At 34.9% G+C, this 13717-nt stretch overlaps 1 long non-coding RNA gene across 2 annotated transcripts; it reads left to right on the top strand.

The window, feature by feature from the left end:
• Window positions 1-262: 262 nt before the first annotated feature.
• On the top strand, window positions 263-12026 carry LOC122535754. Of its 2 annotated transcripts, none has more exons than XR_006308250.1 (3): window positions 263-597; window positions 11267-11415; window positions 11544-12026. It is a non-coding gene; the product is annotated as an uncharacterized LOC122535754 (long non-coding RNA). The 2 variants fall into 2 exon arrangements; XR_006308251.1 differs by having other exon boundaries at window positions 11190-11415.
• The last annotated feature ends 1691 nt before the right edge of the window (window positions 12027-13717 follow it).

The raw sequence follows: 13717 nt of genomic DNA, 5'->3' as shown, positions 1-13717 counted from the left end.
GCACGTTACAACAGATCAAAGAAAATACGAGTGCTGTGACCCCGAAAAACAAAAAAAAAAGGGAAACGAGCAACGTGTAGACAAGTCACGATTTCCAGGAGGAAAGAACAATTCGTAGCCGGGGCAATTCTCGAAGGAAATTATTTTCCTTCAGGCGTGGAGCGTCGTCGCGGCTGCCTCGAGATGCAAGAATAACGCGGCCCCGGGACACACGAGGCATGAAAATTTCAAGGAACTCGTTTGCCAGTTCGATTCGAGCCGCTCTGGCCCGCATCGACGCGACGAATCGCATTCACCAGCCTCTCGAGCTCCGGGCTTTCTTTCACGCTCGACGAGCAAATACTTTGTTTCACCTTGAATTCGCGACACTGCGAATTTTCTACGAAGCCCAGATTCTGGCAATTCTCGCGAGAAAGAAAAGACACACGACGAAGAATAGAGGCTTGGTGCAATCGTTTCTCTTTTTTTTTTTTTTTTTTTTTTTGCGTTTGCAACATTGATCGGTGGAATTGGCCGTAAATTGGCAGTTGCGCAGATGAAGATGGCCACGGTGACTCACGATTGACGTAAGCTGCACAAGAAGAAGATCGAACGACGGTGAGACAGTGTTCGAGAGTGTCGACTAATAAGCGACAGTGTAATTCCGAGGAGGATTGTTATTTTTTTTTTTTCTTTCGTCGGGATTGGAAATTTAATTCGTGACACTTAATTAAGTTTTGACGTTGACGTGAATTTTCGATAGGAGTGATGTAATTAGTATCGATAGATATAATGTCGTCGATAGACGCAGTTAACCAATGTTAACTTGATTAATTAATACTCATCGGATGTTGATCATTGTAATTAATTGAATTTAAACGAGCGAATGTGAATACAGTGACAAGGAAATGGGAAATAGGAAAATGATATATTAAACAGTTGAATAGAGTTGGAGAAATTAATAAATAAAAAATACAATTTCCATTTCTGTCATACCAAGGGACTTTCAGTAGTTAATATCACGTAACATTAAATATACATTACAATTTCAAGTATGATATTAAATATTGAAAGTACTTAACTCTGTGATTATTTACTAGAAGTATTTACAATGAAATTTCCATTTTTACTAAAATTGTTTGTCACTACATTTACACGAAGCCAGTTCACTAAAATAAGACTAACAATTCAATTGTTAATTCAGCACACGAATGCATTTGTACAAAAATACACAAACAAAGACACTTGAAGCGTAGCGCGCTCATCGGAGCAACATTTCCAAACATAATAATTGAATCTTCATCGAGAATTCACGGTCTAATAACGATAATATAATCCTGCCGATTCAAAGCCTCAGTATCTCAGTTTTCTCCTGATTCGATAATTATCGGAGTGATTTTACACGTCGGCGTAGCATTAATCGGGTTTCGAATTAGCCTGACGCGCGTTTCACCGGAAATTGCCAGGCGACGCTGCCAGCCCGCGACGGAAATCGCTTCCGCGAGATTTCTCTGTCGCGCGGCTCAACTTGAAAACGCGATCGAATTAGCGTAAACTAAAGCAACGGCTCGCTAATAACGTTACACCGTACCGGTAATGCAATCAAAGACGGAGATGTTGCCGCGATATTGCCAAGCAATTATACCGAGAGAGACCCCTCGTTGCCGTCTGTTCCGTGCGAATTGCCGGCTGTACTGCCGCGGATACGTTCGATACGATCGATCCATTACGAATCGAGAACAGTGGGAGGGCGGGGAGGGAAGATGCTGGCTTATCTCGATGCCTCGCTCAAAGGGATACTAGTGAAATTCACCTGTCGTGATTGCCATTAGAAATTTATTAACAGGGCGTTTCTGAAGTGAACGATCGCGATTTATATGACATACACATAGGTGTTATATATCATACTACCCCTGGTAAAAAGTTCTCGGTCAAACACGAGTGTCTATTTAAACGTATTACAAGAACAGTGACATCTTTTAAGTATGAAATAGGTGTAATTGTTTCATAGATATGATTGGTTCGTTTTAAGCGTAAATAAGTACAATTGTTTCATTTGTTTGATATATTATAAATATATTAATATATTATAAATATTATAATATACATATAATATTAATTATAATATAAATATAAGCACTTCGTTTTAAGCAGAAATAAGTACAATTGTTTCATTTGATATATGATAAATATATTAATATACATATAATATTATAATATTATAACATAAATATAATATTATAATATAAATATAATATTAATTATAATATTATAAATATAATATTAATATTAATTATAATATTATAAGTATAATATTAATTATAAATATAATAATGGAACTGGCAATTTCAATTGAATTCTCTTACACGAAAGATTTCAATGTTCTTTTTTTCATAATACTTGCGTTTGATTGAAAACTTTTTGCAAGGAGTGGTAATTGAAAGAAAACCCTTTTGTGAGGGTTGTGACTTATTTAAGTACATTTGTAGTATCTAAATCCTGTTTAAATACATTTGCAAGTATCTTATTCTTTCATTTTAAACTTTACGAAAAATGCTTCACAATATATTCACAATGTAAGTTCGAATACTTTCATGAATCACGATTGTTATACAATAGTTGCTGCTTTGTAAATTTAAATGTTCACATTTTGGTGTATGGTACAAAACATTCAGAAATAATAGTATATTTTCATTTAACATCTAACATTCTCATAAAGAAAACGAAGTTACAAGTGTTCACTATACGTACACACTGTAATTTCTAATCCACTCATTTTTTATATTAATATCTATAAAAATATGAATATGCATGAAAATTCTCATGCACAGTCACGAAGTATTCAAACGATCGCACGACAGGATAAGAACGCACGACAGATTTAGCAGTAACGACGAATCACAGGAAGAATATCTGATTTCTCGTTGCCATTACAGGATACCTTGTAGTTGGATGTTTGATTAAGTTAATGGCAGGTCTGCGTTCCTGCTGAACACAGAGTTTGCCGCTGTTCGCTAATTCAATCACCTTCTGCCTTAGTCAAAGCTTTCTCTGGCTACGTCTCTCCTCAGGGCAGGGTGTGATTCGAATCGCAACGATCGAGATGCGGATGTTTGTCCTCGCGAATCGTTTCGCGACCCTATTCGATAAAAGGATACGTTGTGCTTTACGAAAGAAGAGAAAAATGAACAAAAAGAAATCGAATGTCATCCTAGTCGACAACTGATATGGATAAATGACAGAGACAGTTAATACAGTCAAATAATACAAACCTAAAATATCTCAAACTCACTAAAAAGTAATGAGATCCATAGATTCAGTCCTCAATGTGTACAATAGAAAAATCCTCACTAGAGGAACCTAAAAACTTGCGAATACTACTCAAAAGAATCCTGAGAGAGGCAAGATTAACCCTCAAAATTCACTATCAATCAACAACACCAGCCACCGTGGATAGTTTCGCTCTAAACTACCTCAAACTCTCTAAAACCAAACTGATAAAGATCCACAGAATGTCAGAATGAATTCTCCAATTCGAATATCAGACAGCAACCCTCTCGACGATTCATTCTAACGCATCAAAGTATCGATTTCCCCTTTCGTTTCCATCGCATTAAAGGCAGCTTTCGCACGGAACAGAGCGCGATCTTCCAATCTGCGCATATTTCTTTGGTGGCCCATTGAAAAGCCGATTGGGGACGCGCTGCGTTTCGCTTAATTGAAGGACTTATCAGCCGAAATTGCTTTCCGCGCGGCCAGAAAACTCACGCATGTAACGAGCCAGCGTCAAAGGAGGCTAAAACCAGGACTGTTCGTTTTCAGCCGAAATCGTCGAGTCTCTGTGAATTGGAATCCGCGTGTAATCCATTCCCCTTTGCTTTTCAACGCTCGAATCTCGACGATGATCATTTACGAGGTCGCATGCAAAGCTTCTTATCGGGGAATCGGTTTTATTAGACGCGCATATTAATGCATCGTTTGGAAGATAGTTGGAGAATGTTTGAACCTGATACAGGGAACGAGATTGGATTCTTCGAGCGCGATTAATGGAGGAATGGGGAGAAAAAACAGAATGTATGATATCTTTTTAATGAAAACGAAATATTATTATTTTCTTTTCTCTTTCAGAGCGGTTTGGAAACTGTTTGAACATGTTTGAACATGTTATAGGGTTGGATTCTTCGAGCGTGATTAGCGAAGAATTTTAATAGAAGAATGGCCCTTAAATTTCTAAAGTTTTAAATTTTTAATTCTAAATTTTTTTTGCCAATAGCTTGGCGAGAATGATTGGAAAATGTTTGAACACGTTGTAGGGAATTTTGGTAGGATGAGGAGAAGAAAGTAAATCTTTGTTTGAACGAGGATTTGACTTGAACTGCAAAATTGATTTTATTTCAGAGTGGTTTGAAAACGTTTGAACATACAATGATATAGAATGTTCCTGTCAAAATCCGTGTCAGAGTAACTTGGTAGTAACAGTTCAATGTCTGAACATCTAAGGAGTAGATTTTTAAACTACGGCAACAGTTATATCCAAGGTGAAAGTCGCTTTCGAGTTATTTCGACGTTATAAGACGACGGAGGACAAGTGGCGAGATATTTCAGCTCTTGAAGTCCGACGACATAAGCTGGGGGGATGTTGAACTACTCATCTAATTCAATTCCGGTGTCGTTCTGTTACGTCGCAAAGAGGAACACGCGGTTCCGTTTCTAAGAGCGCGCCTCACATTCGAAGTGAACCAGGGAAACAAATGCAAAGTGCAGTTCCGCGGAAGCGACGGAAGAACAAATATGGACAGCAGCTGCTGTACAAACAAATTCACCAATGAAAAATGGGACTGGCTCTCCTTTCTCTGTTAGCTATCTCCATCTTCTGTAAGCTTCATCCTCAAACACTTCATCCCCCAACACGTTACCCCCGGTCTTTATTGTCCTTCATTAACCCTCTTTCTCTCGTGACAGCGCGTTATTTTCCTCGTGTGACAGAATTTTTAAAGAGAGTCACTCGTCTTCTTCAACCGAAGTTTATTTAAATTATTATGTGTAAAGTATCGTGGATGTCACAAGTGTACAAGATCATTTAGAAATACGAAATACAATACTTGACAAAATTGAAGAATTATTAGTTACTGTATTAAATAACAAATGTGCACAATTAATTAATTATAGTTGGAAAATAAGATCTTTGAATTGTTGTAACTTCGTGCGTAACGTATCAATAGTGCTCATTTTAAACGATGAAGTTATATAGTAATTAATATACATATATGTCTGGGAATTTATGCTACAGACTTTTATTTCATCAATTTTAATCCCATCTTATCTTGTATCTTATCCTTTTTGCTTTTCAAACTTTCTTTTGCATATTTAATCAGTGTTGTTGTCTCCTAGCATAATCTTATGGCTCATGTTTCAGTAAGTCCCTTTCATAATTGAGAAAATAATTAAAAGTCATGTAAAATAATTTAACAGAAAACGAGATACTCGTTGCTGATAAATATTCTATTCGAATAATTGAATATTCAAACAGCAGAGAACATTCGGACATTGGATTTAAATTTAGTAGATTATTCGATAATGAATAATCGAATACTTAATACTAATTAATAATATTCATCCATAGACGTATCTATATATATATATATATATATATATATATATTCAGAAATACATCGCGTTAAACTATTACATAATCTATTCCTCCAAACAAACTAAATATCCCACCGTTCGGGAACTAATGGGCATTTACTCGGTTCTCGTCGTAAACTCAAGCCTGATCTATTCCAAACAAGTACGTATGTGTGTGTACACACAGGCACACGCCGACGCACGGGAACTTAATACCACGATCGATAGCTGTGAAATCGACTTTAAACTCGGCTTTGCAACACACGCGACTCCCATCAAAGAGGCTGGTACGCGTCTTGGAAAACATCTCTGTTTACCAGGCACGCGCAACGAATATTAATATTTAAATGTTTGCCTCGTCGTGCGAGAGATCGCGAAATTGAAGATCGTGGAAAACGTCGGGACGAGTAATAAAAGTTGCATCGAGCACGATACGAAGATATCGCGTCCTTTCAATATCCAGTTGGATAGCGAAACATGGCGGATAAATAATCATCGATGGGAAAACGATGATGGAGGAGGCTTCGTTTTAACTAATATTCACGGATGATTACGCCCGGACAATTTCCGGTACCGCGGCGAATTTCCTTCGCGCAGTTTTCTCTTGTAATATCGTCGATAAACCCGTGTTATCTCGAGCGATCGGTCACCGATTCACCGATTCGATTTCGAGTCCGGGAATTCTCGGCGGATAATGCCGGTTCTCAAAGTTTTACAACCGCTGGTTTTGTTCGAGGGAAATCGTTGAATTAGCTGATCGCTTTGGGGATTTCGCGTGCAGGCCAGCACTCTGGAATTGCCTTTCTTTTTCTCGGGAATTCATTTCTTGTTCTTTGTTTTTCTCGCATACGATAGAGAAGCTGGACAATTTAAACAGTCCAGTTAAACAGATTTGATTTAACTATCAAAATAATCAAAATGGTCAATTCATAGTTTCTGCTAGATAGTTCGTAGATGTGAAACAGTGTGTTGTTTAGAGATTTGAATGATTTAGAAATGTAGAGTTAAATATATATATTTCGATATTTAATATTCTTTACTATTGAAAAAAATTAAATACTTAAATGTCTATTTAATATGTCTTTTCAATATTCAATCCATATCAGAGTATAGAGTAGATAAACTTATAAAATTGTAATAATTGGTTTACTTCAAGGAAGATAACATGTTACAAAAGATCTTTAAAAATGAATGCTACTCTTGTACTTTTAAATTTTGAAACACATTAGAAATCAGAGGAGTTTAAAGGAGTATAAAATATTAGATACTTAAACAAATATTTTATAAATATATTTGATATTTGATTTACGTGATAAATGATTTAAAAATCTTTGACAGATCTTAATAAATAGGTATTTAAATAAAACTCATTAGATATTTATTAAATACCTATCTATTTCAAAACTCTCAAATGAATAATACTAGTTTTAAAAGTTTTACGACAGAGAATGTAATGAAGAAAATAGTCTAGATTTTTCTCCTGTTTTTATAGAAATATCCTTCATACTTCGCGTTCATATGACAGAAGAGCTAAAGGAAATATTTGAGATGTTTTACAGACTATTAGTCACAGTGTTATGGGAATTCTCTTTAAATTCATTTCATTTAGAAATCATGAAGATTGACGAATGGACAAAATGAGGACAAGGATTCTCGAAGGTTTCTTTCTGGGTCGTCGTTGAATTTTAAAGAACTATCTCGTCGTTGAATTTTAAAGAACTATCTCGTGTGTCTCTTCTTATGCCACTTCTCTTTCCATATAAAAATCGGTGAGACGGAGGTCGATAGTATGTCACTCAATTGACAAATTCCATTCGCACATTACACACAGTTCAAAAATTCTTTGCAAAATTTCATGCATCATTTGTTTTACGAAAAGTAAAAAAGAAAACTCAGAACGAATTCTCCAACGTTTGACAAAATTGCAAACGAAAGTAAAGATTTGAAGATTTCATCAGTCATTTCTGTCATTTATTCAAGAAGCAAATTAATTGAAAAATCCTTCCCAGATTACAAACTATCCAACCATCAGCAAAATTATCTCTATAAATATCTGTATTATCATTCACTCTCCATGGATTACAAGTTCGACAAAAATTTCGAACATTCGATGAAAGAAATTTCTGCCTCTCGATCGACAAATTCTAATCGTAAACGTCCGCTCGAACATCCCGAAGGAAGCTTCAAATATTCGAAAGGTAGCTCCGCTCTATTTCCAGATTACACACACCATCGTTTCTCTCTATCTCGTGGCCCGTCTACTTCGGTATTACAACGTCTCTCAACATCTTCAAGCCCGTGAAGCCTGGCGAACAGCATCTTCCGAGAATAAGTAAACCTTTCGTTTACCTCGTGTGCAGCGTTTCCATTACCTGGAAGCTTGGGCTTCGTCTCTTCTTCCTGTCGCGACGGTGGACTTGTGGGGCGTGAAAGGCAACAGGAAACGAGCCACCAGGTCCATCCAGGTTGTGTTTGCACTCGCTCGCGCGAAATGGATCCCGATCGTGGTTGAAAATGTAGTGACTCGTGAAAATATTTGAACGGTTATTACGTGGGAACACTTTGCGTGTATATCGCGTGTGTGTTGCGTGAAACGTTTTTAAAATTTCAATAAGGCTCCAAACTTTGTAATTATATTGATAAAATTTGAAACAAGTTCGAAAATATAAGCGTACAGTGGTTGATAAAAGTATTATAACATTTATTATGAGAAACTTTTATGCGTTACACTTTGAAATTTTTATAAAATTCGTACGTGATTATATTATGAAAATGTTGATTATATTGATAAAATTTGGAAATTACAAATGTATTATTCTAACAAACAATTATGCACACGTTCGCTCGGAGCTTTGAAGTACGTTAGAATTTCAAAGAAACATAATAGTCCTTAACTGAATAAATATCTCATTTATGTAATGAAAGGTTATTTAAAAATCTTGGTATATTTAAACACGTATTCATTAAATATTTAATAAATGTCTATTTATTAAATATCTAATATTTCAATGAATAATACCAGTTTCGAAAGTTTTGAGATGAAGAACATAAAATATTGAAACAATCATTTGAATCATTTCAAAGAAATCGAAACCATGATTGATCATGAAACATATTCATATCTGAATGAAAAAGTTTATTTCATAAGGGCATTATAATATTATATCACAGTATTACAATATTCTAATAAATTCTAACAATCTATAATATATATAATATATAAATTTTAATTATTAAAATTTATATGAATTATACAATATTCTAACAATCTATAATATATATATATTTTAATTATCAAAATTTGTATGAATTAAAGAATATTCTAACAAATTCTAACAATCTATAATATATATAATATATATATTTTAATTATTAAAATTTGTATGAATTATACAATATTCTAACAAATTCTAATAAATTCTAACAATCTATAATATATATATATATGTATAATATATATTTTAATTATTAAAATTTGTATGAATTATACAATATTCCAATAAATTCTCACAATCTATAATATATGTAATATATATAATATATAAATTTTAATTATTAAAATTTATATGAATTATACAATATTCTAACAAATTCTAACAATCTATAATATATATAGTATATATATTTTAATTATTAAAATTTATATGAATTAAACAATATTCCAATAAATTCTATAGCTTTTCGAACTGTAATACTGCAATATCTCTATCATACCATATACACGTTCTCATAAAATATATCATCGCACAGAATAGAACAGCAGAATAGAAGAGTTAACTTCAAATACCGAATTATTCGGACGACTCTGAGAAGATTCTGCCATGCTTTCACGAATCAAATCACTGCATTTGTATCCACACCCAACGATAACGTCGGATTCGTTTGAATTTCTACTATTGAGTTAATGCCAACATAAGAGAGCGTGGCACCGGCGACTAATGACGCTCGGCGAATTAATCCATGCCGCGTGATTTAATCCGCACGCGAGAAATTATAACGGCAGTTTGCGTAGCTCGTTCCAGCCGCGTAAACAAGCGCGCGCACGCCCTTGATTATCGGCGACACACGCTCGCCGCTCATTATTATGATGCCACGTAATTGTCAACGAGACCCGCTGAAAATTATGCGCGATCGTGCCGCCGTGGTGGGTGGTGGGTTAGTGGTGGGCGTTCGAGTGAACGCGTGGGAAGAGGTGGTTTGGTCACTCTCGTGAAAATTCCATTCGGATGGTATGAACTTTCAAACGAGAAGGATTTCATCGAGATTCGATAGAAATCTCGTAGCGTGAGAGAGATCGGATATATAAATTGTTGCTTAATGGGGAAATTAAATCGAGAGGATCGAAATGAAGTAGTAAAGAGAGATATAATGAGCTACGTGAAAGGAATACTCGACGAAGCAACGTTCTATTACATCGTTCTTTAAGAAAGGACGGGTTAATCAAATTTTTTCTAGCTCACGATGCTTTATTGTATTAACATCGCTCGAATAATAATCGATTTACGTTCAATTTCGCGACAAAGCTCCAGCAATATCTCATTATGTCATCTTGAATAAAGAACAGGATCATCCAATTTTTCTAAAGGGGAGTATCCTGTTGCTTTCATGGTGTTAAAATAACTGCCGATTTACTGTACATCTTGTTCCCCGTTCTTGTACACGGGTAAAATATGAACGAGGAAAACTCGTGAAAAATGTCTACAAAAGGAAACGGTATGAAAATTAATTTTACACAACGTGCACTTTGAGTGATGAAAAAATGAAAAAGTACGAAACAAAATTGGCTACAAGAATCATGATATACTTCTTTGAAAAGTGTCCTGTTGCTTCATAAAGGAAACAGCAACACTTTAAAATAAACAGAACAGAGTAATTAAATTTTTGTAAAAAATGACGCTCTACTTTTTCTAAATGATAATATCTTATCGTGTTAATCCTTTAACGTCCAAATGAAATTCGACTCGACATACGAAAACTATCATTTAATCCACTTGACTGTATCGTAACAAAATATTTACATTGTTAGGAAGCATGAAACAACGTTGGTAAACAATATCAATGAACAATAATTGAGTAGCTAATTAATAAGGAATTTAATATTTATTTCATAAGAGAATTAAACGCTGCTGTTTTCCGCGTTTCTATATCGCCGCTGTGCCTTTTTCTCTCTGCAGTATTTTATTCGTGAAAAACAAAGAATACACACTAAAATAAAATATTTAAAAATTATAGGCACTTTATTAATATCTATTAAATTGTAATACCTATTTCGTGTGTTACATAGAACAGCGGGATTAAAAGTTTTCAACTGAAAAACATTAATATTTTAAATTATATACAAAATAGATGAAGTTTTCTAAACATCTTTTAATTGATCAAAAAATTAATATGAATATTTCAGAATAACAATACTCCATTATATTCAAAAAACGTTCGATTCCTATGCGACTTCTGCCAAAAGTTACTTCAGCAGTACTAAATTTCATAATTACAAATGAACATGTGTCATCGTTAAGGATTCAAAAAATTGTTACTAAACTTATCCTGTTAATAACTGTTAATAATTTAATTTTTAATTTAAGCCCATAAGAATGATTACATCGAGTCTAAATCATCGACATCGGTTGTCGTCCCTGAATAATTGATATCGCTTCAACAGTTCGAAACAAAGCTTGAGAAAAAAGGAGGACACCATCAAGAGCACGATGAAATTTTCCTAAAAACAACACCCTATCTATGATATAGATTAACATCGCTCAGGATAATAATCAATACACGTTTCGAGTCGGAGGCACGACAAAGCTCAAGGTATTACTCGAATCCATGGTAATCGGCCTAAAGCGGCGCGAGATCGCAGAAACCATTTGAAATTAGTCGACGGCGTTTCATGAAATTATTAATAAGTTCAGCATACGCCCGTACGTTTTCGGTTTCAGTCCCAGTGGATCTGGGTGAACGAGCACGGCCTTGCCACGCCGTTGTCCATTGCATATTCAGCCGGTGATCCCACTGGCTGTCCTCCAAGTATTTTTCGCCATAACGACGTCCCGCCAGCGTATCTCGAGGAGACCCGAAAGATATTTTCCCGTTGAGTTAGAATGCACGACGAACGAGAGACGAGCACGAAGATCGTTGTACCTCCAAGTTATTCTTGACCGAAATGAACTACACTCTGTTCTTGAGAGGCACATTTGTTCCTCAAATTTGAATAAATATTGTAAATGTAAATAAAAGTTTTCTAAATTTCTTTCAACATTGTATAGCATCGTATTTCACATAGCGAGTGATTAGATTTCTGGATCATTTTTACATAATGGAAAATGAAATGGAAATAGTGTAGTAGTCATCTCTTTTTTTTTCTCAAGAAGCAAATACGTATGTCTGTTATAACACTCTGATCTATATGTTTATTGTGCTGCTCAATATTGTTTCAATTATAATTATATTAGAACAGATTAATGAATTAAATTATATAATTATATTATATTAGATTAATTATATTAAATTCTAACATATATACTCTTTATATTATTACTTCTTCAGCATATCCTATCTTTTTTAAGTGAATGCTGATAATTTCAGAAAAATAATATTTAAAAATAGCAACAATCTTGTTACACGTCATGAAAATAATATTGTACACATCATTGTTTTTAAGAAACACGAGAAAATAGAGAGTGTCCTACCATTTTATTCCGGGCAATATGTATTTTCGCATGTTGTGGTCACTATTCACCAAATATAATAATATAATAAAATAATAGTAATAATAATAATGACATGTACATTGCTATTTTATAAAGCAATGTGAACAGCAGATATAGAAAAATAAATAGACATGTACAAATATAATGTTTTCCTCGTGACCTTTCAACGTAACTCGAAATGAATTTGTTGCAACGAAAATCTAAATAATTGAACTCAGCAGAACAGTTGAAGCGTTTGGTACAGGTTATGCTGAATTGATATTGTGCAAATGAAGTTTTAAACGAAACTTTGTATTTAGGGAACACACGCTTGAAATATTTTGTGTTTAGAATATTCTGTACTTCGTTTGCGGAGTATTACGCGCATTGAAAATTCAACGCTCGTGGATATTCCGCCGTTGGAACATTTTACAAAACGTTTAAAATGTTTTATGTTTGCGTTTGAAACATTCAATATTTGATATATCCATCGGACGCTCTATAATCTTTTATTTTATACTCCGATCGCTTCACGTTCGAAGTATTTTGCGTATCAATCCCCAGTCCCAGTTTTATTTTATATTTTTCATTTGACGATTAATCCCTCGATCGAACGTGCTTACAATTGGTATTATTAGTTTGAGATTAGCTCATGCTCGAAAGCGTTCGACGAAACCCGAAAGAGGAACGATTAATTCTGAAACTCGGCGGTGGACGAACGAGGGTGGAAGAAAGGAACGATCTATCCGAGCCACTCTCGCAGTTGCGAACCGAACTTGTTATCGACTTTTAAAAGTTGAAGAGCAGACTGGATCGTTACGAATCCAACCACGGTGCGACGCGAGGAATTTCATCCGGAAGAATATGGCGGCAAAACTCGTCGACGAATCTTATTACGTTAATGCGTCGATCGAACGAGAAACGGTAAATCGAGCTCTCCACTTGCCGAACTTTATTTACCATGGCAGCTTGATATTCCGGATAAATTTCTCAGTTGTGCGATTAATCTTCGAGCTACATCGTCGGACAACGAGTTTGTTGACTTGCGTCAGTTCAGCTGTTGCGAATAGCTTTCTTTTTTTGGATTTTATTGGAGAACTTCGAGGCACTTTCTCAGAGATAACTTTGAAGAATTTCGAGGCACTGCAGAGATAACTTACGGTGGATTTTTACGGGCTGCAAAGATAACTGCGGAGAATCTCCAAGCATTTCAAAGATAACTGCGGAGAATTTCCAAGCATTTCAAATATAAACCGGGGGAAATTTTCAAACGCTGCAAAGATAAATTTGAAGAATAAGTATAATGATAAATTTCAGGTATTTCGAAGATAACATTGGAACATATTCAAACACATCAAAGATTTTGGGGAGTTTTTATGGATTACAGAAATAACTTTGGAGAGTGTTTTACCACTTCAGAGATA

Source organism: Frieseomelitta varia, unplaced genomic scaffold (assembly GCF_011392965.1).
Source record: "Frieseomelitta varia isolate USP_RPSP 00005682 unplaced genomic scaffold, Fvar_1.2 scaffold_762, whole genome shotgun sequence".
NCBI lineage: Eukaryota > Metazoa > Arthropoda > Insecta > Hymenoptera > Apidae > Frieseomelitta > Frieseomelitta varia.
Note: the sequence above shows the minus strand (reverse complement) of the source record. Positions and strands in the feature narration are given on the sequence as shown.